The sequence below is a fragment of the Stegodyphus dumicola genome, chromosome 12, assembly GCF_044657685.1.
Source record: "Stegodyphus dumicola isolate Sdum_Otavi_A_Nest chromosome 12, ASM4465768v1".
NCBI lineage: Eukaryota > Metazoa > Arthropoda > Arachnida > Araneae > Eresidae > Stegodyphus > Stegodyphus dumicola.
This window is the reverse complement of record NC_140779.1, coordinates 37,305,036-37,332,291: the sequence shown is the minus strand read 5'-3', so window position 1 is coordinate 37,332,291 and position 27,256 is coordinate 37,305,036. Positions and strand designations below refer to the sequence as shown.

At 34.3% G+C, this 27,256-nt stretch overlaps 1 long non-coding RNA gene and 2 other non-coding genes across 3 annotated transcripts in view; all 3 read right to left on the bottom strand.

The window, feature by feature from the left end:
- Positions 1-27,256, bottom strand: part of LOC146993537 (uncharacterized) — a 224,436-nt gene that overhangs the window by 115,854 nt on the left and 81,326 nt on the right. The window lies entirely within an intron of this gene.
- Positions 16,271-16,352, bottom strand: TRNAL-AAG (transfer RNA leucine (anticodon AAG)). The gene has a single exon. It is a non-coding gene; the product is annotated as a tRNA-Leu (tRNA).
- Positions 19,229-19,310, bottom strand: TRNAL-AAG (transfer RNA leucine (anticodon AAG)). The gene has a single exon. It is a non-coding gene; the product is annotated as a tRNA-Leu (tRNA).

The following is a 27,256-nucleotide window of genomic DNA, read 5'->3' as shown; positions in this document are numbered from 1 at the left end:
GGAAAATGTTTCTCATACTAATCAATCTATTAACAATTCTTCCTGTTTTGCCTTTCAGACATTCACTGTATGGTAACCAGAACAGTTTCACATCCAAGATCGGCCCAAGATACTTCATTTCAGAAGTAACTTTTATGTTCTTTGCACCTACTGAAGTTTCTCTTCTACCTCTGTATGGTGTATATATATATATATATATATATATCTGTACTTGATTTTTTTGGGGCGGGGGGAACTTATATTTCTGGAGCATTCCAGGAGCTTACTCAAAGCCCGTTTTGCTTTCTGCTCGATATGTGCTGCGGAAGTGCCCGAAGATCGTCGGCGTATACTTGAGAAAATACACCGTCTCCTACTTGAATCTTCAATGTTGTATTTATTATAATATTCCAGAAAAGAGGGCTAGAATTAGATCTCCGAACACAGCTCTTTTCTTGATTTCTAGAAATCACTAATACATTGGGAATGACTTAAAGATCAACATATAAATTACAACTATGAGGCAATACAATCAATTTAAATATTTTAAATTTAATAAATGTTTAAATTAAAATTAAACCTAACCACACTGATGGCCGTCAAGGCTACTGATCACCTATATAATCACCTATATAATTATATATACTGGTAACCTACAGGTTGCGAATCACTTAGGGTGAAACAATGAGTCACAGTTTAAGGTGGTGCAATACATTTAGATAAAGTTTTAAATTAAAATTATATGCAAACTCAGCTGTACCCAATAAGATTGCTATGAATATTATAATTGAGAATTAGTTCCTATTTTCCAGTAGATGTTTTAACTACTTGAAGACATTGAATATTATTGTAGCCTTTTTATAAACACAATTAGATACATGTAATGTAATAAATAATAGCATTTTTTAGAATATGTGCTTTATATCGTTGGAATACCAGTCAATTTGTATAGACTGGAATTGTATAACAAATCTGTAGTTTTGCACAATTTAAAATTGTATTGAAAAAATTTAAGAATTAGTTTTCTTTCCTTCTTTTTTTAATCATCTGAGAGGCAAGTTATTATTTACAAAACATTTGCTTCTGTGGATAAAAGTAAAATAGAGTACATATTACAATGAACTTCCCAGCTGCAATTTCGTAATTGCTTTGTGGATAACTGCGACACAGTGTGCAAATTGCTATGGACACCTATAATACGGTGTGCAAACTGGTAAGTACATGAATTTATGATGTATCGAAGTGGACGAGCAGTATTTACGTGAACAATGAACTTAACAAAAGTGTACTTCGGATTTATCAAAAGTTAACTTAGAATCCAGTTTAGATAAACATAGAATAGTCTACACAACAACATATACTTTGGGCTATGGAACTATCAACTGTCTGAACTGATGTGACTGGATAACTCTAACAATAGTACGGACACAAACATTAGGTATGTAACTGATAAGAACATGAATTTATGACGTATTGAAGAAGACATAGGTTTAGAAATTGGTTAATACATAGATCCTATCCATGACAATGTAATGATTAATTGATTGTATATTTATTTTTCATACGGATTATTATGTAACGATTATTGTATAGATGACATTGTAAGTTTAGCATTGTAATATTACTATCATTGATTCAGTGAATGTCGCCGGCGGTGGATGGTAGATTCTTTTTCGTTGCGTGGACATAACTCTGATTGGTTTTCGAACCTTAGGTCGGAGGTCCATACAAAGGCGTTTCGGTCACTAATCACAGTCACTATCCAGGGACCTAGAGTTTGATATTCATCACACCACAGCAATAACCAAGGCTTCACCAGTATGAGGCCTCACGTGAAATTTTGATAGAACTTTAAAGTAAGAGGAAAAGCAAGCACGACATTGGCCTTCAAGGCTATTCGGTGACTAGTGACTTACGGATTAACTGTAATCTAATTACACCTTAAAAGTTACCGACAGCATCTGAAATGCCATGCAATGCATTGTGAAATCAGGCATCCTACATTTCGAAATAGAGCAAAATTATGGAATGGTTTGCACCCTCTCAGAGGTCCACCTCCGTGTAGCAGTGGGATGGTAACGTTTGTCCGAGGCAAACGGGCCATGCACCAAGCTTCGGTTATTTTCCGATGCAGATCTTCGCGACAAATTTAACATCAAGCACTCAAAGACATTCCTTGGTAGTGAGACCAGAGCCTTGGCTTGGTGATGAACCGTAGTGAGACCAGAGCCTTGGTTTGGTGATGAAAGGTGTCGTCCTGTCGGGGGTCGACCTTGAATAATTCCGGCGTTTTGGCTAGGTCAGTACCTAGAAAGACTCGACTTCTGGGGGAAAATTAACAGTCTTCATAGTGGCTAGAGCCAACGTTTATTTGGTGGTAGGTTCAGGCTTGGTAGAGACCATATGGTTGTTTGCCCCTTGGGTTGTGGGAACATTACATGATCAGATATCGAAGGCTGTCCTTGAAGGTTTGGCTGTTTTTCATCAGCACTTCGGGACGGTCGATGTCCAACATGCATTCTTTGATTTTGGGGTGGATACGTAGACGTCCACCACTGACTTTGTGTGAAATTACCCAGACTTTATGGAACAGAAATTGCCCCCTAGGGTTGACCGGCCTCCTTGGATCGCCTCGAGGGGTTGGGAGGTTTAACTGTGTAAATGCAGCCTTAAGCTTGCTAGGACTAGGTGCCCCTTTCTCCTAGTGTACTGTCAGTGCAAGTAGGCATGTGCCATACAGAATGCTGATATGCCGAACAATGATTTGGGGCAGGATAATTCCAAGCCATGTTATAAGACTGGCTGCAGGAAGTATGAAGCTCACTGCTTGCAGAATCCTTGTGCATATTCAAGGCTCAAGCTTCTGGAGTTTCACGGTCCTATGTAGGATCTATTAATCTGATAAGTGCACCAGTTTTCTTAGTACTTCAATGTATGTGCTGTTCAATGGTAACTGTTATGTAATTTCTGTAAAAATACTGGCTGAGCCATATATGTACATTTCGATCTTCATTAAGTGAACAAAAACAGGTTCTTATTAAAAAACGTTTTTTAATTCGAAAACGTGCTAATTGGAAATGTGCTAAGTGAGTCGTTTCTATATGCACTTTTTAGAATCTCTCTTATTAATAATCTCTTCCGCATATTTTAATTTTATTTTTTCAAAAATTTTCAAAGAAGAAATTAAGGAATTTAGAGTATTAATAACGAGGGAATTTAATTTATAATCATGTGAATGATATAATTTAAAAATACTATTAATTTTTATAAGGATTTAGAGATAATTTATAAGACAAGTTTCCAACACCTCCATGTAAAACAAACATTCTTTTGCACATTACGTCCGCTGAAATAATAAATAATCTTTCGAATGTCTTCTGGCAACCAGTTTTTTACATTTTTCACTTTTTCTTATTATTAAAGAATTCCTCTTTCTGCGAGTCGTAAAGTACGAAACAAGTCATGGAAATTAAAAATGCTTATAAATTTTCACTGGGATTCATTTATTGTGTAATAACTATCCACATTAATGTAACGTTTTTTTAAAAAAAATTTACAACAAAAATCATAACAATCTTTACCGCAGTGTATGACTGGATAGCGAAAGCGAGTGGGTAAAAATAAACCAGAAAAAAATAAAATTCTACTTTTTCCCCGTCTTATTCTTCACTCGTGCTAAGAAGAATTAAGTAAAAATTATTACTCCATAATTTCTACGCTACAAGAGACTAAATCCAATTCGGTCTTCTTGATAGCTGAGGGATTCATGTTTTAAGCCGAATTAAATTGAAATGAAAGCTTCTAACTCAATTACCACATGTCAGGAGCTTTCAGTCATTATCTGAGAATTCGTGGAAATAATTAGAAAAGTTACTGTTCGAAAAATTTCGAAGAAAAGCTGTTGATTTATTCGAGCATTAGTCGGAATGTTTGATACTTTTTGAAGTTCTTCACAAAAGAATCAGTATTTCTGTTAATCTCTTGTTGTTTAGGCTGCATTGTTCTTGGTGCAGCAAACTTGTACGCGAGCAAAAAATAAAAGACATAAATCATTCAGCGAAATTCCAAGACGAATTCTCAGAATTTTTTTAAAGTAATTTTTTTAACCGATTGTCATTGAAAGATGTTTAATTGTTCTGTATAGATATATAAACAATACATGCTCTAAATAAAATCTGAAAGTTTTCAGATTTTACATTACGCCCAAAGAGACGTTTTTTAACGTTTTGTGTGTTATTTATTAAATATCATGTTCTTTGCACATAAACCATAAAATTCAGTTCAACAGCAATACCGCAAAATAATTTTAAAATGACCCTATTTTTAGAATTTCTGATACACAGTTCCGTGCGCTGGAGATAAAAAGGTTTACCCCCCCCCCCCCGCGTAGTGTTTCCATTGCTCGCTTTGAAATCCTTGAGTTTGTTAATCAAAAATTCGTTAAAATGTTACAAAATATAAAATCGATAATAAAACAAATTCCAAATTAGTGCTTCTAGATGCCCATATTCGCTGGAGGATTACGTTATTCAAAATTGGATGGCTCTAGGTACCGTTGTTTTATCACAGTGCGAGAAACATACATACATTCATGCAGATTCTTCATTATTTAATTTCTGTAAATATAAAACAGGGCGATAATGTTTAGCGGCAACAATTTGAAAAGTGAAATGGACATCTAAAGCTTTCGACGTAAAATGCCAAAACGAAATTAATAACCCTTCTGGGTTAACGCCCTTTGGTCTACAAAATAATACAATCTGTATTTTTTGCTAATAAATATAGGTTTGTTTTGCTTTACGAAAGTAGAATGTTTTTATAGAACTTTTTATGAGCCGAAACGGGAATTGCCCTTAATTTATGCGAGAAATTTAATGGTAAACTCCTTTTCGTGATCTTACATTTTGAGATCTTGTTCTTTTAGCTATCATGCAGGGAAAAGGTGTTTCTAAGCCAGGCGACTTCTCGCACAGGTGAATGGTTTAAATTGCCATTTTATTTGATTAAACTCTGTAACAAAAATACACGTACTTCGTTCTCACAATAACACTGACTACTTGCCGTGGGAACTTAAGAATAATTTAACAACTGCTTTAAATGGCAAAGAGTACTGCTGAACTGTATAAGACTAACAGGCTGACTCAGCAACCCACACCAGCGATAGACTTAAACGGCCAAAAGGCGTATCCGCAACTCAGCGTAACAGCAGGGAGGACAAAACAGCAACGTGCACAATGCTAGCGAAATCACACTCTGACTAACTTCCAACTTTATCTTTAGATAATCTGACTAACTTTCTCTTTTCGCACGTATAAACTTCTTCACTTTAACTTATTTTGCATCCTGGCGAGGGAATGGAGGGGAAGTTGAGGAGTTCAGAAAAGATAACAAAAATTAGAATAAATGGTTATTCAAACTAAGGGAAACCTAACAACATGGAATAATTCAGATATATTTATTACGTAATTTGAAATTCTCAGCTTGCAAGCCTTTAATCGCTTTACAATTATCTGTGTATGTATTTCTTATGTCGTATGTGTATTTTCAAGTAAATATTATTCTTAAGCTTTCTTAATTAATAATTTTTAAGTAAAAACTTTTCAGAAAGATGATACTGGAAAGCAAATATATACAACTCATTTTACATCTGGCAGTTTTTGCATTTAGCTTCAGTTTTCTTCAACTACAATTGTAATTCTTATACGAATCAGACTACGAAAATATAAAACAAAAACTTGATTTATTTATTAAGTCTCCAGACTTTGAATTTTCTAGAACATTCCTGGCATTAGAAACAATTCAGTCTTTCTAGTTTTTATTATATTTACAGATGTCCGCTAATCACTCTCGCAGCCTTGCAAATTTCCCATCTTGTTATTCCATGTAATATGAAATTTTAATATATTTTTCACAACATTACTTACAGCAAGATGAGTGGTTTCTTAATGGAAAACTGTCAAGATGATTTTAAGATAGCATTTTATGTATAAAATCATGAAAGAAAACTCAAAGAAAAGTATTGAAAAAACACAGGAGAAATAAGTATTTAATGACATATAGAACGTTAATGCACTTAATAAAATAAGTGTCAAGTTCATTCTCCATGTAAACTGTAGGTAAAAACATAAATTTTAGCTTGTGGTATAAACAAAGAACGTCTATGTTGTCTATGCGTATTCTTTCGTACAAACCTATCTACTGTTCTCAAAAGCAAGAAAAATGTTAGATCACGTTAGACGAGTGCCGTCTGTAAATCAGAGGGATTAGGCTACTTTTCCCTTACTTTTTATGCATTAACACTTTCAAGTGCATTTTTAAACATTCAGAAGTATTAAAAGCAACCACATTATACCTCTATTGAAAGAGAATTCGAAATAACATATATGCACCTGCGAAAGCTGTAAAATAAGGATACAATAAGGTCATTTTTATGACCAACCAGAACTGCTATGCGTGGCCGAGCGGTCTAAGGTGCTGGTTTAAGGTATCAGTCTCCCTGGAGGCGTGGGTTCGAATCCCACCGCTGCCAATTTGTACTTTTTATCATCATATGTTCCGATAGAAAATTAAAAAGAATGCCTGACAAGTAATGCATAAATAATAACATTAATAAATAATTCTGGATGCAGCAAAAGACTTTAAGAGTACACATCTTAGAATTCTTGTGCTGAGGACGTCTGCCTCTGTATCTTTGACAAATTCTCCGGTAATTCTCATAATTGTTTTGTCAACTGTCGAAGTCCCGCTTTACTGTCTTCTTTAATTAGACAATTCGAATGAACTGTTATAATTAAAAAACTTTAGGATAGCTCATCAGGTGGTTTTAGATACAGAAAAACAAGAGTTTTCAACTGGAAGAGGGAGTGTAATTGAGTCTGATGTATCTCCTTTATAACGTTACATCGGATTTAATTGAAATCCTATTCTTTATTTATTTTTCTGGCATTGGTTTTCGTATATTTTGCCCTGTATTTATATTTCTAGGTTTTAATTTCACATTTTTTTAATTTTTATATTGTGTATTTAAAGGATTTTTTTATTTTATCGGGTATTGAGTTTAATTTTTTGGGGGGTCTTTGTGTAAAGAAGTTCTAAATTTTTTTTTTTTTTTTTTTTTTTTTTGTCTATGCCGATTAATTTTCAGCAGCGTATTGTTCAAAAATACTTTGAATAATTTTGCTTTTAATTAAAAAGTAATTTGTGATAATTTATATATATATACATATATTTATTTACTATTAAACTAATTAAAATTAATTAAAACTAAACAAGCAATTGTGTTATAGAATTTTTTTTTAAGTTGAAATATTAAAAAATAAATAAAAGTTAGTGGAATCTGTTACATTAACTTGGATTGAGTTGAAAAAGTAATTTGTAAGAAATAAAAATACACAATAATAAATACAAAAAGGGAAAAGGTAGTATTATCATTGTGAGACTCAAAATTTGTCAAGAAGAGGAAGTGTATGACCTTTTTTTAAGGTAAAATCAGTTATGCTTCTTTTGGCTTCAAATTAACTGAGGCACTGAAAGGAATTATTTTAAATTATTTGTACCTATAAAAATTAGAAATGCCTATCTTAATCGCAACTGCGCAGGATATTGTTTTGTAAATCCTGTTTACATATGTTTTACAAATTTAATTACACATGTATGTATAACGTATGTGTGTGATAATTTGGACTGGGAGACTGGATAAATTAAAAGATAACAGTGTAGATCTAGAAATTTGGAGTTAAACATTGAGATGCTTATATGCGTCATAGTTATTTGGATAGACTCCAGCGGATCTTATGAATGAAACAAAACGGAACGATGCGGAGCACGTTTGCTAGAAACAAGTGAATCGGAGAAAGAAGGCAAAAGAAACTGCGCAGTTAGTAGCTGTGGTACTTATAGTAAATATTTTCTTTAATTTGATTTTCTGAGATTTCATTGCATTTCAGGCATGATTATATAAATGGATTAATTTTGCAAGACGCATTCTAAAAGCGTTATTAATATTTTCAGAATAGAGAAGGGAAGTACGGATATTAAAAAGAGAGGCTACTTAAAACTAATTTAAATTTAATTAATTAAAAAGAGGCTACTTAAAACTAATTTAAAGTATAATTTATAGTTACTTTTTTTTTTTTTTTTTTATCTTACATATCCACCCTTAGACGAGAAAAAGGCTTTGCGATAAAAAAAGGCCTTTTAAGAGTAAAAGCGTTAAAGCGGTAGCGAATTAAAAGAAACATAATTTGAAAAATACAAATCGTAAAATTTTAGCCAAAATAATTATTTAAATAATCGTAAAATATAAATTTTGATATTTTAGACGCCAATTCTAAATTCTCTAAAATTATAAGTTTGTAGAAATATCAGTTCTTAAATGTTCTGAACAGATATTATAGAACAAATGTTCTAAATTTGGGCCCCTAGGTTTTTCAAGAAATAATTAAAAACACGTATGGTTTTTGTCTGTCTTGTTTGAAAGACAGGGGGGAAAAAGCTTGTTTCACTCAGTCACCTGCCGCATGTCAGGTGTGGCTTTCGAAAAAAACAAGTAAATAAATATAATAAAAAATAATAATAATAAAAACACACACACACACACACAAAGAGAAATTGAAAAGGGTCCCAGTCAAAAATCATCCATGCGGTAACTTAGGTTTATGATGACCAGGTGGTTTTAAAGAAGAAAAAAAGAAAAGGGTTAAATGCCTTTTTGCACAGAGGATGGGTTTATAGCTTTGATGTTATCTTCAGGTGTTTTTTTACAACCCTTTTCCCCCTGCGACATATCTATTGCGTTTATGCCGAGCATACGTATGGTGATTATATCATATATCATATAATTTTGAGCTGAAATAAAAGACAATTAAACAGTCAAGTAAATAAATTTCACTACTGTCTTTTCAGCTGTCATTATCTTTTACTTTTAATGGCCGAACGGTAGCAATTTTTACAACTAATCGTTTCCTAAGAATTTGCTACGCTATTTCCTCTGCACAAATCGCTAAAATTTGTTTCCTGTTTATCTTATTTATAAGATGTAAGTAAATTTGATATTACCGTTATAAACAATATAAACGGTATGTAACTTGTTTGCATAAAAATTAAGGTGGAAACTTTGGAATCGTATAATCGTGCTGCTCTTAAAAAGGATTCGTGATTTAAAAATTCATGCTTTTTTCGTCATTTGAATCCTTCGAATCGACAAAGTCCTTAAACATTTTAAATTTTAATTAAAAACTTAGGTAAGATTAGTTTTAGAGATGTCAGTCGAAACATTAATTAGAAAAGAACACGTTTGTTGCATTTGCATCACCAGTACACCTCCTGGAGGCTTTGAATAACATACTCTTAATTTTGGGGGGGGGGTGAGGGGGGAATTTAGCATTCTATATTCGATGTTTATTTATCTTAGCACTTGAAATAATTCTTCTTCCTTCACATATTCTTTAAAAGTCCTGGAATTTCATAAACGCGTCAGTGGCGAGTCGTAGTTCATAGGCGAGTCCTTTGGAATTTCATAGGCGCGTCAACGAAAGGTACAAGAAAATATTTGAATTTTACTTTATAAAAGTCAGTTTTTGAAGCAGGCCACATGAAAAATGAGCATTGCCCTCACCGGGACTCGAACCTGAACCTTTCGAATACGCGCTGAATGTACTACCGTTACACCTCGAAGGCATGCCGGAAGGAGGGGAAAAATACTACTGCGAGGCCTATGATGACCATGAGACCAAATTGTTTGGTTAGGTGGGAAAATGAAAAAAAAAAATAAATAAAATATTTTTCTTAAAACAGTTTTACCATGGTAGATGGAATGGGATAGTGCTGACACTGGACGCAGAACCCATTATCATTTGGCATATGTTGATCCGAGCTGCGAATTGATAATCTGTCTGCTCGGATTAACATATGACAAATGATAATAGGTTCTGCGTCCAGTGTCAGCACTACCCCATTCCATCTGCCATTGTGAAACTGTTTTAAGAAACCATGAAGGCATGCTGGAAGGAGGGAGAAAATACCTTGTAAGAGAAAAAGTGATCCAAAATATGCCATAGAGTTTGCATCTTTTCTTTCGTTAGGGCATTAACAGAGGAGGCTCCAGAAATGAGCAGGTACAGAGAAAGTAATTCCAGAAAATATGGCCGGGAACATTGCAGTCAAGGTTTAATCTACTTCTGATGCAGTCAAAATCTATCTTTCTACGATCATCGCATGCTGAATGGTAGAATCAGGACCAGAATGGTAGAACCCTCCTTTACAGGATTTCGCTACCTATAAGATCTTTATTTTTATCAAATCTTTGTAACATTCAATATTGTCACAGCAGTCGAACACCCATAACTATTTAACACATCACTTCCGATGCCACCGTTCGTCACTTCACCGTACAACTTTCATGTTTTACATCCTATTATTGGGGAACAATTCTTCACCATTTTTATTTTTCATCACCACATAACTGGGGACAGCTTGAAACTTGCACCCGAAAATGATGTGGCAAACAGTTTTCTCAACATAATACCAATAACACAAGCTGAAATGAATATCAAATGCTTCCTGAAATTGAATTTTAATATCTACCGAACGAAACTTTAGATTTGATTGTGTCTCTGTAGTAGATACGTAACAAAATAATAAAAATGATACTAATGAAGACAATCCCCTTTTCCGAAGATTCATTTTATTTACCTAGATAATTTTCATTTTAAGTTATTTCTGTTTTCATTTGGCACACGTTTATCTTCTCCAGAAGCATGATATACAAGTTGAAAGAGTTGAACTCAACTGCAGTGGTGTATTTGGGTGATTTTCTTTCCTTTCTTGCTGGACGTCGTGCGAGTTGCTTCAAATGTGGATAGAATTTGCAAAAGCCTGAATTGTCTTATATCCTGAGTAAGTTATAAGGTATTTTTACCCTTCTTGCTGCGTGCCTTGGTGAAATGCCTTGGTTCCATACTCGTGCCATTCCATTCTGCGTGCCTTGGTTCCATACTCGGCGCGTGTACGAGAGGTCCAGGTTCGAATCCCGGCGAGGGCATTGCTTCTTTTTCATGTCCGACTGTTTCAAAATAATAACCTAATGATTCTACAAAGTTAGCTTGCAAAGACTTGTTGTCCCCCAGAAGAGATAGTGGTAATCGACATTGACTGCTGTGCCGCAATACTGACAGCTATAAGGGCCCGTGTTTGATACATATAATAAAACCAAGTAAATAAATAAAATTCCTTTACTTGTATCACATTTGCATAGAAAGGGTGACTTGATGACTGTTACTGCCTATAGCTCAAGCAATTCTCGTATTTCTTCTAAGGAGTAACAGAAAGGAATATTTGACTCTATAGACTTAGCTTATGAAAAGCTGAGGAACTTAGAACTAAAACGCTTAAGCCCTATGTTCATTGATACGTTTTTTAGCAAGGAAAAGTTTTCTTCCTAAATATAATTAGATATTTCACAACTAGGTTAAAAGTGCATTGTAACATAGATCGCAGCAAGACGGTCCACCTGCCTATTGCTTTATGAAATGAAGCGAAACCCTCAAAGTCATACTTAGCCAGCGAATTCTGGTTTAGCAACCCAGAGGACTGCCATAGGGTACACATCTTAGACAAAAGATTAAAAGAGCATTTCAACTCAGGTTTATGCCCAGATCTATTCAAATTGACTGCTGCGGAGAAAGTACAGAACTTTCTACAATTGCCAACCTATATAAATTTTGACAATGAAGCCAAAAACTCTTAAGCAAAATTCCTCTAACCGCCAAGAAGATATATTTGTCAAACAGACGTAAATAAGCGACTTAGGTTTCTACTGTCTTCTGTCTAATCTCTGGTCATAAATATCGTAATTAAAAGTCGAATGTCGTATAGACGAACCCATTGGTTCCCTTACTTCTTTTTGCTCAACGTTCCGATGAATAAGATCGCGTGATTATGTCTCGTGAGACGTGATTCGAAGCTGAGATCGGGAATTTCTTCTTTTCTTTTTTGAATTTACTCATATTTCTCGTCATAGAATGGTTGTTTTTGTCTGTTTTCATTTCATCATGACATCTCTCTAAGACATCAGAAATTTTATTAAAAAACAGTTAATGCAAGAATAACGGTAAAAATAATAATAATAAAAAATGAAAAAGGCTGGGGAGATAATTTGCAGTCTGAAAACTTGAGCTTATCGTCATATGGTAATCTCAAGGAGATTAACATTAAGGTTTGATAGTGTTAAAAAGAAATGCTTAAAAAATACAAAAATCTTAATGTTATCTTCTTACACAAATTTCAGTTTAACTTCCAAAATAATTTTAAGGTGAGCAGTTACAGCAAGCTTACTATTTAAAAAATTAGTTCTCCAGAAATTAAAGCTATTGAACATTAAAAAAAAAAAAAAAAAAAAAAAAAAAAAAAAAAAAAAAAATCTTAAATTCAGAATGAGCTGTTCAAAACGGCAAAGCCAAATCGCAGAGAATAAAATCAATATAATATTATTTCATCGTAAATGAATGCCACGTGGAAAGTTCACATATCTAACAGCGAAAAGATTGGTGTATACGAGCCAGTTTCTCTTAGAAAGTCCTCCACGAAGGCATCCCTCCCCTTAGACAGATAGCCCTCGAGGCTTTGCCATAATCACACACACACACGAAAAGATTGAATTATTCAAAAGATAGTTGTGGCTTTATTTCATTGGTCATTTATGTTCGAAGTTTGCAATACTGGTTGTTGTTGTTTTTGTGACTAGTCTCGCTTGTTTGATATCAGATTAAAGCTACGAAATTCATCTTGGTTAGCCATGGAGGTAGGAAGTAAGATGGAGTCGCCCTAAACAAGTTTCTCCCGTACCCTGCTCTGAAGCACTGGCGATCCCTACGTGGTGACCAAAACATTGGGTCATTTACCATTGAGTTCTAGGGGATTTGACGCGTTCGGATGTAAATATTTTGTAATTACGTCGTAAATATACATATAAATGTATATATTTTCTTTTTCTACAACACTTCAGAGTCCTAAGTATGTGAAAACAACATATTTTTAAACAACATTTCATTCTGAACGGAATTAAATGCTATACTTTTCGCAGGACAGTTGTCTCAGAATGGTTTAATTTGAATAAAATATTTTCACAAGTTTTCGTTAATTACATTAGAAAAAAAAAATAAGGTAATTCGATTTTATTCGGTTAAGGTACAAAAATTAAGATCAAAGTTATTAATATTAAAATTAATTATTATTAACATTAGTATTATTAATATTAAAATTATGCATTATTTCTTTTCTATTTATAGAGCTTCTTCCTAAAATACTTTCTTAAATATGAAATGATTTTTTGGCTTCTGAGGCATCTTTTAAATCGAAAAATGTAAGTCAATTTATAATTAATGCTCTATTCGGTTCATTTTAAATTAGAGAATTATTAGGAATTAGCGAATACTTTAAATAAGTATTTTGCTAATTCCTAATAATTAAATAGGTATTAAATAGTACTTGACTTTCTCTGAACATTTCTGAAAGAGAATAAAATAAGTTTTTTTTTTTTTTTTTTTTTTTTTTTTTTAAGTATTATTTAAAACTTGTAACTGAGTTACTGTAAAATGTAAGGGGAATAATTCTTTTAATTATACTTATCAGATTTTTTTTTTACCCTTCATATCAACAATACATATTCCAAAACTCTTTATTATGTTCTTAAGTGCGCATCTCATAGCAATTGCTTTACAATACCTTTTAACAGATTGCTTTCCAGTACGAACAATTCTTGCTTAAATAGTTTTGTAACGTATTTGTCAACAGGATTTCAATTTATGTTTACAATTCAATATTAAGGTTATTATATATTTAGATAACGTTTATAATCATTATAAATTAGATACATTTAATAATTAGATTTCTTCACAGTACTTTAACAGTTGTTTATAAGTGAATAAATTCTTCATTTCAAATACATTTATAAATAATTTAATGAATCTTTAAGTATTTTGTCGAAGGCAGATACATGCTTTTTGCAAGCACATGCATAAATACCAATACATATTTCCTATTTTTCATTTCCGGCATGTGCAAATCTTTAATTTCTGTGCATTCACTATATTTCTCGTGTAAAGTAATTTACACTAATTTAGCATACACCCGAAAGTTTTACATAAAATATATATATATGAATATTATTTGAATGAAAATTATAAGTATTATTTTTAATACCCACTCAAAGGTCAGTTTTTCTTCAAAATTCCTCCAGGATGGCATCTCTCTCTTTAGGCAGATAGCCCTTACATGCGTTACTCTATTTAATAAAAACTTAATCTGACCTATGTGCCTAATTACAAATATTTTAACATACATAATCTTATATTTATAAAACGTGTAAGCCCAAAGTGATTATTTTTCAGATATATAAAATTAAAACGATGGGTTTAAAATGAGCAGCAGTAAAGCCTCTCCTCTAAAAAATTTTAAAAGGTACGTGTTACAATAATATATGGATGTGAAAAAAATTTATTTTATTTAAAACATTTTGACGTTTGGAAAATAAAATAAAAGTAGCGAATACTCTATCAAGGGTATCGAAAGACGTATACAATTTTAAATGTACCGTAAGGTATTTTTCATTCTTTAAGCATAACATTTTTCTTAAAATCTTGCAACAGCTTATAATTTTATAAAACAAATTCATAATCAAAATCGCTGTTGTTAGTTATCGAAAAATAACCAAGATGTGATTTTTGCGTAAATGTCACTAAACTATACAAATTGCTATTATCCATCACACTATGCATGTTTCTTTCATGCGAAAGTGTCCCTTTTTCGATTTCTATTGAACTGTTGTGTGTCGAAATACTATCAGAATCTTGTCAAGCGAGCTTCTGAATGTAAACAAAGAACACCCCATCTGGTGACCCAAGCCTCAAAGCAGTGCTTCACTTTTAGCGCGGGTTGGCCCCTCCTCCCTTTCCTACCTCCATGTGGTTAGCAGGCAAGATTGCGTCTGTTGTTGACGAAAACCTTGGGCACCATACAGGCGACAGTACGACTTTGCTCATTTCCGCCCCTAGTTTTGAAAGAGAGCACCCCGGAGGGGGGGACGGAACCCAGGGTTCCGATGGTTTCCCACCCCTCTTCTCCTACTACCACCATCTCGAGAGGATTTTCGGCTCGCCGCATATTTTGAGTACCTCCAGGCCCCAGTGACACTATACATTTACAAACATCGATGCATCTCCGGGTTTCGAAACGGATCCTTCGGTACGGCAATCAGAGTCACTAACACCGAAGTAACCAACTTTGGTACCGAAGTACCGAAGTAACTAACTTCGGTAACGGTTACCAAACTAACCTCGAACTAACTAACTAACTTCGAATGGTTACCGAACTAACTAACTTCCGTATGGCAATCAGAGTCACTAACAAATATAACATTAAAAATCGGTAACGGTTACCGAACTAACTACGGTAACTAACTTCGAACGGTTACCGAACTAACTAACTTCGGTACGGCAATCAGAGTCACTAACAAATATAACATTAAAAATTGGTAACGGTTAACTTCGGTAACGGTTCCCGAACTAACTAACTAACTTCGAACTAATTAACTTCGGTAACTAACTTCGGTACGACAATCAGAGTCACTAACAAATATAGCGTTAAAAATCTAATAATTTCTTTCACGATATTCGTTAACTTTAGTCAATTTATTGTTTAAGAATAAATCAGAGGTTATCTGTCAGACCGAACGAAGTTTATTTGAGTACGTATGAAAAATAAAACGAGGAATTAGATAACATCAAGTTAAACTTAGTGGCGCAATAGCCCTTAATGAGCCATGGCCTACAGTGCCCTGATTTCTGCTTTCTTGACCATGGGCCCCGGAGGGCATGACCCTTGTACAAGTGGTCAGCTTGTCGCAACGCCCCTCCCCTCCCCCAGTGTTTAGTCCAAGTGAATTTAATACTCATTTTATCGATCCACTCAAGGAATGAAAGGCTTAGTCAACCCTGACCAGCCCGAGGATCGAACCCCGGACCTGTATAAACACCTCTAGAGACAGTAAAGTGAGGCCTCAACAGTAAATAAAAGATTTATTAAGTACATCTGAACCGGAAAATTTGTCCAAATAGCGGAATTTGCTCATTTATGCAGAGACAGATGTCCTCAGTTGTTAAGCACATGAATTCTAAAACATGTACTCTTATGTCTTTTGCTGCATCCAGAATTTTTTAATATTATTTCTTATGTATATCTGTCAGGCATTCTTTTTATTTTTCTATCGGAACATATGATGATAAAAAACACAATTTGGCAGCGGTGGGATTCGAACCCACGCCTCTAGAGAGACTGATGCCTTAAACCAGCGCCTTAGACCGCTCGGCCACGCTACCACGTATGGTAAGGGCTTCCATAACAGTTCTGGTTAATTATAAGCTTGATCTTATCGTACTATTCTTTTATATCTTTCTCATTATAGGGCGCATATATATATTTTAGTTCAAATTCTCTTTCAAAAGAGGTATAATGAAATTTATTGTAATACTTATGAATGTTTAAAAATATACTTGAAAGTGTTAATGCATAAAATGTGAGGGAATCAGCCTAGTTCCTCTAATTTACTGACGGCATTCAACTGCGACTCTTTTCCACTGAGATCAGATGATCAAATACGAAGAGGATAATTCACTGATGACATTAAAATGTTTAGCAATAAATTTCAGAACAAAGGTTAGATATCACGAGAATTTTAATTCAGAATCCAGAGAAGGGCTATTTTAAACCAGAATCTCAGATCCAGCAGGATCTGATTACAAGGTCCTAGCTTGCGAGCCCCACGTTTTATGAGTCCCCCAAATCATCCCATGATTCCTCGTAATTTGATTTTAACTCTTATAAAAACAAGTTGACACTTCTGAAAACACGCTCTGTTTAAGACAGCAGAATGTTTAAAAGGGCCTTTGCTCAGATCATAAGTTCAATCACATATCCTGATAAGGAGCCCACCACCACACATCCCGCGAACGGGCTGGCTGCATGGTGTTTTCGTGGATTTCCCCATGTGTAACATGTATACGAGCCAGATTCCCTTAAAACGTCCTCCAAGAAGGAATTCCTCCCTTAAGGCAGATAGCCCTCGAGTGCTTTGCCGTAATCTAATAAACCAAGCCAAACCAACTATCCTGATAAGAATATTGATTAAAGTAAGAAGAAACTTATCAGCGGCTGATCGGTAAAATCGCTAAACAATGGTAATTCGAACCGGGTTTAAACTCCGGTGAACCTGGTAAATCGACCTTGCGAATGGAGCCGACTGCATAAGAATTTTCATGAGTTTTTCTGAGTGCATCGTGAGTACAAACGAATTTCCATTCTTCAGGAAGGTATCCCGATCCTTAGGCAGATAACCCTAGAATACTTTCTTTAGAAGAAAATTCTAAGGAAAAAAATCTGATGTGTACACCACATGACTTCCTTGTACGGAATATTAAATTATACGCGTTTTTTCTTGCATTTCATTTAAACTTATTAGATTGAATTAAACCTACTTCGTCGACAGCGCATAAAGCACAATAGAATAAATGCATTCTTTAAAATTCACTCTATTTGTTTACCATAGCGACACTCTGGCGCTAGGTTCACTTAACAGTATTATATTTCGTTCATATTATAACTCAGAATGCACAAAATTTATATCATTTAAAGAATTATCTAATCTTTGCCACATGTTCTAATCAAATACTATGATAAATTCAGAACGATGTATAAAAGAAATTAAGCAAACAAAACAAACGTTTTTCACAGACGATTGAGTATTTCTCATTCAATTAATTCAGTTTTCACTTCGCGACAAGGCAAAAATACATAAAAACTCAAAATATCTGTATTAAAAATTACGAAGTAAATCTTAAACGCTTATTTCCTCGAAAAAATTTCAGAAAGGATTAAGCATGATTTAAATAATAAATGAAGGCGTTATCTTTGTTATAGCGGAGCTAAGTTTCTCTAGATTGGCAACAAATCCGCTATCCTGCTCTTTCAAATGTAAACAAGAGCAATGGCCACCATCAAAAACCTTATTAGGCTTAGCGGCACTTAAACAATTTTAAAATTGCTGGTAATTCTTAAAATATTGCATACAGATTTACTAAAGGCATAAAAACCTTAACCGAAAGATAAGAACAACATAATTCAATCATTTTTTAAAGCAAAAAAACTGTACAATTTACAAACATATAAGAGTAAAGAAACTGAGATCACTGAGCCGGGTAATAGAGTGGATATATATTTATATACGTTTGGTGCTGCCGATTGCAACCAAAATACGAGGTGCACATCTACATGTTATAGCAGTCCTATATACAAAATTTCAACGTTCTGAGGCTAATCGTTTTTGAGTTATTCGAGATACGTACGTACGTACATACGTTCGTACAGACGCCACGAAAAATTCTCTTCAGAATTCATTTTGAAGCAGTTTTATAATTTTTTTGGAGGAAAAGAGTGTTTTATTCTGTCCTTACGTACATATATCACGGAAATACATCGTTAAATTGCATTTGAAAGAGGTCAAAATGGGATATTTTCGTTGAAATATGCTGCCTGAAACTTTTCGCGATTACAATACTTCCTTTTTACTTCGTACAAGAAAGTAAAAGAATAAAGGAATTGTAAGGGCAATTGCGCAGGAAAAAAGAGAGAGGGAAAGCAGCCTTGAATGGATTGGTGTTATAAACAAACCCCTCTCAGACCTCTCGCTGTAACCACCATGATACCTATTATCAGCACGATTATAATAGTTTTATTAATTACGCCTAAATTAAAAATGACAGTCAAAGGGTAACGCAGATTACACATAATACAAAGAGAACAGTTATCTTCCTATTTAGGTGAACAGAATGATATACCGCTGTCGTTTTCTAAGTATCCAAATAAAATATCTACATGCCGATAGTGGTAGGAAAGAATGAATACCTTTGAAGACAGTGGAATCTTTCATTAGGACTCGAAACACTTGGCCAGTGTTGAATAGCAGCTTCTACTCAAAAGTATGGCTTTGACAGTTGTTAAAACCCAACAGTTGACACAACCAAAATGGAAAATTTGTCAAAGATAAGGGGTTTGCTCATTTACGCAGACGTAGATGGTAGCACGTGAATTCTAAACACATAGTCTTATGTCTTTTGTTTAGTCCAGAATTTTTTTACGTTATTTAATTATGCATATTTTTTATTTTTTATCGGAAAGCATGATGTTAAAAAGTACAAACTGGCAGCGGTGGGATTCGAACCCACGCCTCTGAAGAGACTGATGCCTTAAACCAGCGCCTTAGACCGCTCGGCCACGCTACCACTCGTTGGGAAGCGTTTTCATAATAGTTATGCTTGATTAAACTTGATGCTATTGTACTCTTATTGTATGGCTTTCGCAAAATATAGGACATATAAGTTCCTTTTCCTTTAGTTTTGATATTTTCTAAATTTTAAAGCCGTATTTTGTACACTTAATAGGTATTTACAAGTTAAAACAAAATGCACAATGATTTGTTTATAAAAGTGGTTTAAGGGTACTAAATGTTAGGGCGTTAAACTAGTAAGTTCACTGGGTGGGCATCTGGACTGAATGCCTTATCCCAGACTATCTGATGAGTCAGTTTTCTACCTTGAGATAGTATACATAAGATCCTCTTTTGCCAAAAATAATAATTAATTCCCAAATGCCGAAAATAATAATTAAGATAGCAGTAGTTGGAGTCAAGCTTAACTAGCAGTACACCGGAGACGGAGGCTCCCATACCAGGTCCCTTTCCAAGCCTTTACACGATTAAATGCGCCACCTTTTCCAGAGGCGATCCAAGGAGGGATACCTCCCGGCCAACCTCATGGAGGTAGGAAGTAACCTCCATGGCCTTTCCTACCTCCATGGCCAACCTAGGGGGACAAAATTGCACAAAGTTTAAAGCCCACAAGTCAATGGCAACCGGCAGTGGCGGTCATTTGCAAAGAGAACGAAGGTCAACGATTGCCCTCCAGTGCTATCAATGGGAGCCAAACCCCCAAGGACAACTTCCGATATCAAACCTTATAACATTCTCACAACTAAGAGGCAGACAAGACAGTACCAGTACGGTCCCTGTCAAGCCTGAACCTACCACGAAAAATCGATGGTTCTAGTCGCTGCGAAGACTGACTATTTACTCCAGGAGCCGAGTCTGTCTAAGTACAGGTCTTAGCCAGAATGCCGGAGGTTGTTCCCAGTCGACCCCTGGAGGGGGAATCTTAACTAGCAGTAAGAAGTGCCGACACAAATGATGAAGTAGTACAGGTTATTGGAGCAGGTTATAATGTAATAAATTTTTACTATGATTAGTGTTGTTAACTGTTTTGGTTAGCATTGTTATTATGCTGATGTTAGTTTTGGGTAGTGGGTTTTGATAAGATTTGGGTTCTGGATATTTTTAGGGAGCCACGGTAAGAGGCCTATTTCTTGCCAATTTATGAATTTTGTATTTTCCTGTTTTTTCTATATGGGACCAATTAATCGATTTGCGTTCTGTTGAACACTTGAAGAAACGCGGTCATGCATAAAAATTGTCAGAAAATGGATGCCATTTCTGGAAACTATGGCAGTGAGTAACATGACACTGACGCAACTGCGGCACGACTACGGCTTTTATTAAAGCACTTTATGAGTAGTAATGGGTTATCAAATGTTTGCTCAAAAATATGACTATCAAATTTTTCTACTGCGTTACTTTTTTTTAATATATTAAGCCAAAGTCTGGAAATTTGTCAATATTCCTGGAGTCAAATCTGCCGTTCCCTCACTAAGGCTTTAAGTCGAAGTATACCTTGTGCAAATTAAAGTTTGCTATTTAGTAGTGTATGCTAAAAACGAAGGAGGATGTTAAGTTGAGACCTTATCGCCAAACTTCTTTGGGTTACTGCCAAAAGATTTTAAGCATTCCTTAAAAATTCTTAAGCAGGGCAAGGAAAATTATTTGGAAGAGGTCATCTAGAACTGCACGCAAATCGATGCGCAAGAGCTTTTGTAGACTTACTTGCTCTTAACAGAAAAATAATTAAATTTGTTTTTCGAGAAATGTCAAAATAAAAACAAAAACGCATGGATAATAGCAGTGATAGCATTTTATATCATGCATGTGCATGCACGCATTTTAATTAAATTTACCTCTGAATGTATAAACATTATCAAAAAACGATTTCTGATTTTTCGCGCATATTTAATCTCAATAATTAGTTCTTTTGTTAAAATTATTATTTCATACTATTCGATCCCTAGTTTCTTCTTTACAAATGATGCTTATATTTCTCTTTTTTGCTTTTATTGTTTGATTGATGTATTTTAAACAACCAAACGAACTTTATTATCCAGATGAAATTGCTTGAAAGTAAAAGAAAGCTGCACAAGCATTTTTCTGTTAGGGATACATTTTGGATTGCTCTCTCTATTGTAAGTAAAGACAACTTTAAAGCAGTTGTAATTTTAACCATTTGTGACAATCTAAGTTAAAATAACTAATCGATAACAATAATTGGAGGTGCTAAGGCAATAAGAATAGGCGTAATATTCATTTATTTGTAGGGTCGATTTCGAAGGTTCAAATATAGAACCTTCGGCTTCAGCTGCAGGAGGGCAAATTAGTTTGCACATTTATTTTAATATTTTCGACACACAAATCAAAATACATGTGCTTGTATGTAAATAATTATAAATTTGCTTGTGAACTGGAGAAAAATTACTAGATTTTTCGTAACAGATTGTAGATGCTAATCGGCAATCTTCATAAGGATGCTCATTGGTCCATTGGGTTCTTTCCTTTTTAATTTTCAGGTGTGAGGAAAAAAATAAATATTTATATTATTTGAAGTCAAATGACATTGTGCAGCACTTCGCACCAACCTACGTGTTACAGTAATCATCATGTACGATTATTACTTAAGCAAAAAATAATCCTAAAAATTATTGTAAATTAATACTGAGATTTCTGTTGTTGTTGTTTCTCATCCCCGTGACCAGCAGAGCTAGATCAGTTTCATGAGCTCATTCACACTGAAAGACTCCAGTACCAAAAGTGGGTCTTGAACCAGATCCTGTCTGGTAAGCCCCAACAAGATAAGATGTGATCAGGAGAGGCCTGTGCAGTAGAACACTTAGTCCATATTCCAAAGTGTTTATTACCACCAACAAAAGTCATTGATAACAGATGGCCATTAAGGAATCTAGTAAGTGCAGTTTGATCTCGTCTATTGCTGCTCTGAACCAAGGAGCCACCAGGGCACTTATTCTGATACCATGGGTGCGCTGGTGGGACCATCCAAGCGGCCTTATTCTTTGCCTTACATTTAGAAAGTAGTTCCATATAAGTAGGAGGAGCGGCAGGCGTTGTGGTCTCGCTAGCACCAGCTGTCCGAAGTTTCATTTCCAGCAATGGGACGGAATCCACTGAAAGTGGATCTGATGAGAAAGGGGAAGTTGTTTTAGTTTCCTGAGGATGTCTGCACTTGTATTATCCCTCACATTATGCCAATCAGCCAAGTGCTGGACGACACTTCTACTATCCGAAAAGATCCAGATATCTTTTAACTGAGAAAGCCACATGATGGAGTCCAGACCCTCCAGAATTGCAATAAGTTCGTTTCGAAATACCGAGCAGAAGTCTGGATTTCTTCTTTGAATTCTTATTTCTTGATCTCGAAATCTAATATAAATGCCACTGCCAGAACTGTCATTAACAAGTTTACTGCCGTCCGTGTACATGTGGACAGCGTCCATGGGGACATTATTAATTATTTCAAGAGCCAAGTGTTTCGAGTGGCACGGCAATTCCATCTGTTTGCTAACTTCGACAGAAAGGTTAACATGAAAATAAACCCCATCGAGATCTTCAGAGCGGTCGATAATCTGAGATATGCTGTGATGTTCTGTAGGGACTACCACATCTGAAATTTCTTATAAACCGATATTATGTTACATGAGGTTCAATTGATACAGAATAAATTGTGCGTGTTTATCAAATTATACGAATAGTCAAAAGCTAAAAGGAGAGCAAGCAAAATAAATTTAATTTATCAAATACATATGAATATATAAAGAATGCAATACAGCAGAAAACGATTACTCAAAACACATGCTGTATTTTAAAAAGCTTACGTTTATTTCTAAATTTAATGCTTTTTCTAATTATGCAAAAAAATAAAGGAGAAAAAGAAACATAAATAAAAATATCTGAAAGCTTTCAGATTTTATATTACGTCCAAAGAGGTTTCTTTTTAACATTTTGTGTGTTACCTTTATTTATTAAATATCATGTTCTTCGCACTTAAACCATAAAATTCAATTCAACAGCTAATATATCAATATTAAAAAACTATGAATAGGAAGACCCAGAAGGACATAAATTAAAAGAAAAAGCGCAAAAATATCTGAGAGAAAAAAAAATAAAATAGCCTTTTTGTTATAACTTTGGTACATTTTTTTGGTTTATGTGATTACGGCAAAGCTTCAAGGGCTTCCTGCCTAAGGGGAGGGATGCCTTCATGAAAACTTTTACCTTATATAGACCATCAGAGAAAATTATTTTAATAAAATTCAAATAATCAAGTATTAAAAATTTCTTCGCATTCGCTCTTTTAATTTATGTTATTCTGATTTTTTCTGTTTACAGTTTGTAGAGTCATTCGTTTTATTTTTTGAAGCAGGAAACGTAAATATGTGTGATGCCTTTAGCGGGAATTGAACTCAGAACCTCTGGAATACGCGTGGAGCATGCTTTCCAAATACGCCAAGAAGGCATGCGGAAAGGAGGTAGAAAAGATAATCTTTATATACTCCAGCTTTTAAGGGGCGACTAGGGCAAAAAATTCTTTGACTAGGGCTTAGGGGACTCAATCCTCAAATCCTGATGGTGACGAATTATCGTCTACCACCACTTATTTCGGGCGCCATTTGTAGAGTTATTAGGATTTTTTTTTTTTAAACAGGAGACGTGAAAAATGTGCAGCACCCTCGTTGGGGCTCGAACCCTGGATATCTGGAATACATGTCGAGTATGCTTAAATGAAGGATGCGGAAAGGAGGGAGAAAATATAAGTTCATTTTTACAATTTTTTCACTTTGATATTGATGAGGAAGAGCCATTAAATTCAAAATTGTTGCTTCATCAATAATAATTCAAATTTACAGATAAATCATCTCTGGTTTGAAATTAATTTTACTTGTTTTTGAAGTTGTTTTATTTTACTTTTTTAAAATTTATTGAAGGGGTCATAAATTTATCGTATTGTAAATTTTTGCATTTCTAAATTAATCTATGCGTACACTGCGAAAAAAAGGGGGAGGGACAGTGTATAGGTATATATAGGTGTTTTGACACAATATATATATATATATATATATATAGGTATTTTGACACAAATTTTCCCTGTTTCGATTCTACTATGCCATAATATTGAAATTTGTCAAATTCGTTGCGAAATTTACGGAGAAATTCAAAAATTTATCTTGGCGCTTTTTTTTCAGTTTGCACCAAGAATAATTCACACGGCGAACTTCTTAATTTATAGCAACCTGTTTCATCATTGTACACGAGCGCAAAAAAAAAGGTCATCGTTCATGCTTTTAAATAATTTTAACAAAGTGCGTAAACCACACTTGGCGTTATTATCGCTTGTAACATATATGCGAACTTTCAAAACGCGCCAATATGTAAATTAACGCATATCTTAGAAAATTTTGACTAAAAATTTAATTTTTTGTAGCTGGGCCTAGAAATACATCTTTAAGATGATATAAAAAATTTTATAGGTTATAATGCAAAAAAGTTTGTCGAAAAATTTATAAAAAAACATTTAAAAACACAAATTTTAAAAATTAATCATAAAAAATGTTCAAAATATGTTTAGATAAAGCTTCAATTTCGAATTCTGGAAGAGACAATCAAGTAAGTTTAATAAAAAAGAGATATCAATAAATATATATCGAATTCATTTAACATTGAGGAGCTAAATTTTTAAAGGTAATTTTTTAAAAACTACTCGTGCGATTTTTACAAAACTTGGCAGTTTAGCATAAGTTGAGTCGTGGAATCGAAATAGGGAAAAAAATTGGCATGTTATTTGAGGAAAAGTCCGATTTTGTGTCAAAATACCTATATTAGAAAAATGCTCTATATAAATCTCATACATATCCTAAGTCGCTTTTCGAGACATAAAAAACGTAAGTTAAGTTGAATTTCGTCAATAGGCCTAGTATAACGGGAGATATAGAACTAACCCTTTTTTTTTAATATTTTTTAAGTGTAATAACTGAGTAATAATATTTATTGAGTGTAATAACTCATCCTTTAATATGAATTTCTTTGCAATATTTTATTGATTTAAAATTTTTATTAATTTATAATTGATTTTAAGCACAAGAGTAAGACCCCGCTTAACGCGGGGGATACGTTCCATCGAAGTAGAGCGTAATGCGAAACAGCGCTAAGCGAGGCTATCTTAACATGTAAATAATGGGGTTAGGGGAAGACGGATAAAAAAATGGTTAGGCATTAAATAATGTTTTTTTTTAATAAAAATAAAATCAAGCATTTATTTCTTACAAAAATAAAAACAATATAAACGCATATACTTTTAAAAACAAATAAAATTCTCAGTCAGATCATTCAGTCTATTCTGGGTTTCCAATTTTCTGCCTTTTTGTCAAGAAGGCATTTCATAGATTGGCTTAATGGCATATTGCGTTCAATTTCGTCGTCAATCCATATAGACAGTCGTTTTCCCATTTCCTCTATAATGTTATTTCTAGAATGGGTAATTCTAGTTGCAGAGCTAGACGTAGTTGTAGTTGCCGATGACAGTATTTTTTCTTTATTCTTAAGAATTGTCCTTATTGTTGAAGTTGCCAAAATCAATGCAGCACTAATTTGAGATTGACGTTCACCAGAATCTAATCTTCTAATCACTTGCATTTGAGTTTCCAGTGAAATGCTTTTTCTGGTTGCTTTCTTTTCTTGTTTTTTATTATCACCCATGATAAAAACTAAAGATCATAATATTTGTCACTGTATTAATCGTTATAGTATTATACAAATTTAAACTTACAACAATGTCAACAAATGTTTAAAATGATAAAAATGCGTCCACAAAGCAAGAAACAAAACTACACTGTTTCGGATATGTTATTTGGAAACCTAGTGCTGCGCACAATTTCGGAGAATCCCCGGGTTGAAATAAAAGAGCTCTAAACCGAAACAGCGCTAAACGAAACAGCGTTAAGCGGGGTCTTACTGTATATTCATTTTCAAACTGCTGTGTGAACCTCGTTACCTCGTTGTTTTATTGGTTTTGCTGATACAAGAATTCCATTTAATAGCATTTACTCTTTTACTTGCCTTTTTAAGCACAAGAGAATTTAGCGTCAAACGCAACATTTAAAGGTAAATCATTTTAGTAAAAAACTCGCGCTATTTAGCAATTAACATGAAGTTATTTTTCTTGTAGTTCTTTAGATTATAACAAGGACTTAGCGATCCTTATTCAATTTTTCGTTATAAAGAAAGACTTATATCCTCTTCTCCCGTTACTTAGGGATTTACCTTTCTATCCATGTAGGCTTACAAAAGCACATTTCAGAACAGCCGTTCCGCTTCATACTCAATGAATTTCACTGAATGAAGAAGTAATTCTAATCCTCGATTCAAAGAATCCAGTCTCTCAACACCCACTTCTGGTCACCCACAATGGGGGGTGTGGATGTACAACCTCACGGCAAGGTTCACGGGGCCAGATTCTTGAGCGTGACCACAAGCACGCGCCGAGATCTCCATGGTGACCTCACACGAAAGCCCGCCCATCCAAACCAGCCGTGCACAAAAGGCGAAAGATATTTGAATACCCTAATCGTAGGAAATAGTAAAAAGTACAAAATATCTTGAAAGTCTGAATGGAGTTTCGCCTGCGGCTTGGAGGAAATGCAAAGGCTGCTCAACCCTTTCCCAAATGCTCGGAATGAAGTGGCCAATCCTTTTCTTTTTGAATTATGCTATGTGGACCTATCACCAGTTTTTTTTCCCTCTCATAACTGTCATATTCATTGTTTTGCTACAGAACTTACATTTGAATCAGAACAACATTAACACGGAATATATATGAGAAGACATCTTCAAGTTACTGCATGTTTCGTCATCTTATACTGATGTTCGAACCAGCGAACAGAATTTTATTATAACAATGTAATTTTTTTAAATTCGAAATCATGTTTGGTAATGCCCTTTTTT